Source organism: Mustela erminea, chromosome 2 (genome assembly GCF_009829155.1).
Source record: "Mustela erminea isolate mMusErm1 chromosome 2, mMusErm1.Pri, whole genome shotgun sequence".
NCBI classification, from domain to species: Eukaryota; Metazoa; Chordata; class Mammalia; order Carnivora; family Mustelidae; genus Mustela; species Mustela erminea.
This window is the reverse complement of record NC_045615.1, coordinates 158,077,057-158,083,842: the sequence shown is the minus strand read 5'-3', so window position 1 is coordinate 158,083,842 and position 6,786 is coordinate 158,077,057.

Below are 6,786 nucleotides of genomic sequence, written 5' to 3'. Positions count from 1 at the left end.
ATTTATTTCCCTTTGCGTTTGTCACCTTAGGGCAAACTATGCTTCGGGAAGAAACGAACCCTAAGATGTCAGTGGCTAACCACCGCAGAGATTTGTTCCTTCTTCATGTAAAGTCCAGTGCAGAATGACTGACGTCCCGGGGCACTGCACCCAGCTGCAGCAGCTACGGAATCCCAGCTCTCTGTAAGTTGCTGCTGCAAGGGGAGAGAGTATGGGAAACTCACCTTCTTTTCAATGCCTCATACTTCATATCTGTTCACAGCCACAATACAGAGCCAGGTACAGGACCCCAGCCTAGGCACAAGAAGTCTGGGAAATATAGGAAAGGAAAGCATGTGGAATATTTAAGAGCACTACCATCTCTGTTTATTGCTGGAAAAACATAATCTATTCAAGTAAATAATTCATATCTGTGATTGGAATGTCAGGAGACGCTGAACAGTCTTGTGTCAGGAATCCAAGTGTCTTATTGACTTGTGACAATTTTTTTTTAATCTAAAAAATGTATAGTTTTAATAAGCTATCATGGGATATTGTAGTCCCCCAAGGCTTGGACTTCTGCATTCCATATGATCTTTTATATAATTAACAATAAGGAGGAGGAGAGAAGGCATGAAATCTTTGAAATTTTTATATCTCACTTCATGTCATGTCACTTGCTATGCCTTGATATTTCTAGTTATTAGAGGATAGAGAAAGTCTCATTTCTCAGAGCTCCATATGTGAGAAGAAGAATTATAGTTGGATCTCAATACTGTCATTTATGTTTGGTGTAAAAGAGGAAGACATGTCATTTAGTGTACAGGGAAGGAGAAACCAGGTTATATCTATAGAGCTTGCTGAAGGACAAGTTGCTCTCTTGTCGAACGTTCCTGATTTGATGGAATCAGGTTCAATTTTTGGAAATAGTTCAGGGAAAGAAATTTTACTAGCAGAGGGCTGAAAAACTAGAACTGGAGATATTTGATCATTATTTAATATAACTTTGAGTAAAGAGTAAAAAGCACCATTGTAAACTTCTCTATTACCTATTTTCTAGAGTTCTTTTATTCACTGCCTAAGAGGTAAAGACCTCTTAGTTTACCAACTATCGATTCTTTTTCTGCAACGGTAAGATTAGTTAACTGCTTTTTTAGAGCCTGGCAAAAAAAGAAAGGATTTGATTCTAATCATTGGGAAATAAAGGACATTAGAAGGTCTCAGAGTGTATTCCCAGTCTTTGTGGACATATCATGGAGGGCAGAGCTACTGTGCTTAGACTCTAGCTGTCTCAGGGTCAGGCTGCATGGATTACTAGTCTGGCTTTCTAAGGAATCTGCCATGTTCTTGTGTCCTACATTTGGTTGTGGGAGCTCTGCTAAATGAAGAATAAAGAAGGCATGTGCCTCCAAGTTTTGCTAGAGTAGGAGCCACACCCCTTGGTTCCAATGTAGCAACTTTAAATACTGGTATCCCTCCAAAAAAGACACAGTGTCATCTAGACTAAATGTGCCCCACCTGTCTCTTAAACCAAAAAGTTCCTGGTTTCATGGCTTGTAGATTTTCAGCTATAATTGCCTAATGTTTCTTTCTTGGAGATGGAGATTTTGAGACTGCGCAATTCCTCTTTATTACTGTTCCTATGATTATTCCCATTTGGTTTGCTGGCTGGACCACAAAACTACATTCTGTACCGTGAAAACATCTCACGATACAAACTATTTTCGGAAAGGTAAGTTACTTGTGCATGGTAATGTACTTATACTAGTTTGCTATCTTTATCTTAAGGCTCATTAGCCATCACACTTACTTTATAGTGCCTTTTCCAGTTACTCTATCATAGTTTTATTTTTTCTTTCACCATCAAGCCCTTATTCCAGAATTGCAGAAGATCTCCAGTCCTTGGTCTTGTATACTCCTGGCCATTTAAGTCAGGTTTATTCTCGAAAGAAATGCTCTATGTCACATTTTCTAACAGTGCTTCACACACACACACACACACACACACACACTTACAATATAAATTATGCATATTACATTGCTAAATAATAGACTTATTTTACCAGTCTTTGTTATGACTCAGTCTTAGGTTGTATCTTGAATGCTTTAAACACTGTAAAAGGAATCAAGAGAATAGAAACAGGTTCTGTACCCGGGAAGGAGAAGGCCCCTGCTAACAGGAAGCTGGATGGATATTATTACCTAGAGTTGAATGGCCTAAACTAGAAAGTTAGGGCCAGGAACCAAAATAAATGAGGAAACATTCTTCCTTAATGTTTAGTGAAGTTGAAAGAGAAATCTTTTCTTATTCCTACAACTTTATTGAGGAATCATTCACAAATAATATTGTAAGATAAAGTGTACAACGTGATAATTTGATACTAAAGTCATAGAAACAGGGAGTAGGAAAATGGTTGCCAGGGCTGGGGAGTGGGGAAATAGAGAGAGGTTGGTAAGGAAACAAGCTTTTAGTTATAAGATGAATCAGGTCTCGGGATCTAGTGTATAGCATTAGACTATAGCTGGCAGCCCTGTATTAGGTAATAGAAATAATTTTAATTCAGTTTCAGAATAGGAGCGTGGGAAGGACTGGTGATGGAAATTTGGGATATCTAAGGATCTGAGCTAAAAAAGATACAAATTGAATTGAGACTGTGAAATAAAGTAATAAATGAGTAGATGTTAATGTAGAAGTTTAACTGTGCCCAGCTAGTTTAAGCAAGACGGGATACTCAGCAGTAGTATTTTTTTCTGAGTAAGTGAAGATTTTTATTCTCTCTAGTTGCTGCTTCTGTTATTCAGAATTTTCTTAATCTGAAGCCCAAAGATCAAATTAAAAACTTTGTAGTGGCCATTATAAACTTCAAAGTGGTCATGAGGAGAGGTATTGAGCTTGTTGCTCACACATAACTAGGGCCTACCAAGGGCAGACAAGGGTCATGGCCATGTGCACAACCAGCTTGTGAACCAGGCCATGCTATGGTGTGACTGAGGCTACTAATGTTCCTGGGTCTTAGCCAGTAACAAAGCCAAGTAGTTATACAGTACTGGTCAGCTTGTAAGAAAGTCCCAGTTGGAAGAATTTTTCAGTGAGTGACCACAATATAAGTTCTGTCAAATGTGGTTATTTCCTTAACATCGTTATTGTGTTTAGAGTAGACCTTACTGGGTTTGGTTTTACATTCCTGTTGGCTAAAGGGTAGCTCTAAACTTCAAAAATTGCTCTTAAGAAGATGAGATTTCTCTTTCCCTTTGTCATTTCATTTCTCTAAAATTGAGACCTCTTAGTTTACCAACTATGGATTCTTTTTCTGCAACAGTAAGATTAGTTAACTGACTCAGTCATATTTTCCCATAAATGGCAACATGAGCTGTCCTGAGGTATATTTTTAGATATTGGATTAGTCTTAGAATGTGAATTCTGCACTGTGGGAAAGAATGACATGACCCCATTAAGATTTGAACTCTGCTTTCTGTCACCATGGTTACCATTTGATCATCCTAACTTGCATTCTTGGAATCCAAAGAAACAAATCTAAATAATATATTCTATAGAAGACAGGAGTCAAAATATAAAATATGTTGTCCTTTATGTGGACAAATACAAACCATTCATGGACCACGGGACAAAATGCCTGCAGAACAAAAGGGAGTAGGGGTATGTTTTGCCAGAAGATGCACAATTTTGATTGGTTTTTATAGCTTACTATTTAGGAAATGTAAGTTGCAGAACTGCTTAGTGAAAGCAAAATATGATGATAAATGAAGCAGTCTGTAAGTTTCATCGAGTGGGCCACATATAGCATATTTTTACCTGTATCTTGTATTCTAAAACATCTTCTATAGCACCTAGCCCAGTATCTTTTATTATCTGAGTGGCTGCTCTGGTGTCCTGTTTCCTTAGCATTCCTTATTAAAAACATCAGCCTGAAAAATGGAATAAAAATGGGCTTTATTAAAAGCTATAAACCTGATCTTAAAATATGCTAATTCTACAACATCTGAAGTATGACCAACATTTCACAAACGTTCATCCTGTCCCCTGTTTTTGTGAGCATAGATCTGTGCCATCAATGGCAGGATTCTTATTCTCTCAAAACTACTCTTCTGTGATTGCATTTCAGGAAAAGGAAATAAAAGTCATTTAATACAACCCCCTTGCTCCCAGTAAATAACTACTTACAAAGAAGCAGTCAAATCTCTCTACCCACAGAATTGTTAACATTGAAGTCTCCCTGGCAGTCCACCTACCAAACCAGACCTTACCCCTTAGTGGTAATCCTAAAAAAGTTGCATGTTTGAATATATTTTACAGTTTAGGTTCTTCTTTAAATCTAGTACTCACTAGTCAAGAAGACACGTTGAGGGTACAATTTCTGTTTTCCTGAAAAGTCAAACTTTTAAATTTTCTTATGTTTCTGAGATTATGGAAATTCTAGTTGACAAACAGATTGTGTAGACTGGCCCTATTCTGTGTCATTTGCTGGCCATAGCATTAACATGTATTCATGCATATGAAGCTGGGGCTCACTTTGGAGTTTAGATGAATAAGGGCTTCGGTTTCTCTTGGGAGGGGTTCAATTCTAGAACACATATTGGAGGCTGAACCGAGATTTCCTTTCTCTAGGTTTAATAGCTTTCATTCAGGAAGAAGTAGTGCTGGACAGTTCCCTCCTACACAAGTAATGCGTGGTCAGGAGCAGGTCCACGATTTGGGGGTCAGAATAATAAAAAAGGTGATATTATTGTGGTCCCTTACAATAACTTGTTCCTATGCTTCATCATCCATTTCAAGTTGAAATGATATTTTTTCATTTTAATCTCTTCCTTATCCATTTTTGCAATCTTCTTGAAAAATAAAAAAATTGAATTTTGGCATGAGGAGTTTGGGAACAGTGCCAGTAATCTCTGGAGTGGTCAGGAAATGAGATTTCTCAATTCATGTTCAGTTTGCCCGAAGTACAGGATGTTCAACGCATATATACTGTTGGCCTTCTCCAGGGTCTGTGATTCCACCATTCCTTTGTGTTAAGCATAGTTGCTCCAGGATGTGTGATGTGTGTGAGTGTTTGTGTGTGTGTGTGTGTGTGTGTGTGTGTGTGTGTGTGTCTAGAAATTGGACTTTTAACAAGCATTATCAGGCATTTCCAACATAGGCAGTAACTACAAAACACTGGCATCTAAAGAAAGAGCCTCTACCTTGCACTAGTCTACTCTTTCAAGGAGATCATTCCAGTGACTATTGCTGTGCAGTAAAGCACCCCCCAAAGTAGTGGCATGAAAGAGCTATTTTATTATGATTATGGGGCTTTAGGTAGTAATATATGGAAGCTGGAGTTGATTCTACTACTTTGGGCTGGAATCATTTGGCGGGTTCTTCATTCACACGCCTGGTAGTTGATGAAGTCTGGTGGCTAAGACTTTAACTGAGCGGTTGGCTCCGACCTTCAGATGGCCTCTCCACATGTCTCTTTTCATGGGCTGGTTTGGGTTTCCTCACAGAATGGCAGCTGGATACCATGAATGAATGTCTCAAAAGGGCAATGTAGGAGCATGTGTTATTTTTCTAACCTACCTTGGAAGTCACATAATTTCATTTCTATCATACACCATCAGGTTGAGAGAATTACAAAGATACATGCAGGTTCATGGGCTGTCAAGGTGACCTTGTGAGAAAAGCATGCAAGATGGGACTATTGTGACTATCTTTGTAACATAAAATCTGCCATTGAGACCAATCATTTAATTAAAAACTATTAAAAATTTGTAAGGACAATTAGAAGGCCAATATAGTTGAAAACATTATAATAGAAAATTTTTCTTGCTGTGAGTTAAAATCTCTTCACCCAGATGAATTACATCTCACAATACTAAGAAAACTCACAAATCATATTACTGAGGCATTTCACCAATCTTAAATAACTGTGAAAAACAGGAGACATTGGTACATTGGAAAATTGGTATATATTATTCTGTCCAATATTATATATTATTGTTATATATTATTCTGGAAAAATGAACTCTGTAAATGGTGGCTCAGATATGATCCTAGAGGCTAGTAAATTAAGGGCTAGACTTTCAAAATCCAGTCCAAGGATGACATAAATATGTTATAAGTGTGCTACCTCATTCTTACCTTGTATATCCATGGACAATATTGCTAAATAATCAGACCATAACATTCCTTCTTTCTTTCTTTCTTTCTTTCTTTCTTTTTTTAAGTTTTATATATTTGAGAGAGAGAGGGGTGGGGACGGGCACAAGAAGAGGGAGAGAGTCTCAAGCAGTCTCTGCTGCTGAATGTGAAGCTGGAGTGGGGCTTGACCCCACAACAGTGAGATCACTATTCAAGCCAATACCAAGAGTCAGATGCTTAACCAACTATGCCATCCTGGTGCTCCACATCATAACATTCTTGACAGCCAGAATGTTTGGATAGGACCTAGAATCATTGTTAAAATTATGCTGTAGGCAGCCACTACCAATTAGTTGTTGTTGGCAAGTAAGTTAAAACCTGCTTCTTATTTAGAAACAAACCCCTCTAGAACATTTGTGACAGTGGTTCATAAAATTCTAGAGTGTGTGGGCGTCATACAAGGAACTTTCATAAAAATGCAGATTTTCAGACCCAGATATCCTGTCAGCAAGTCTTGGGTAATTTCCTTTGAAATAGTTCAGGATAGACTGTGTTACAAGAACATGTGTGTCTGTATTCTTGTTAATCTATATCCTTGTCATGGTCAGTTGCCTTAATCAGAAATACATACTCTAAGGTGTTTGGCTAGCATTTAATCAAAGGACCACAAG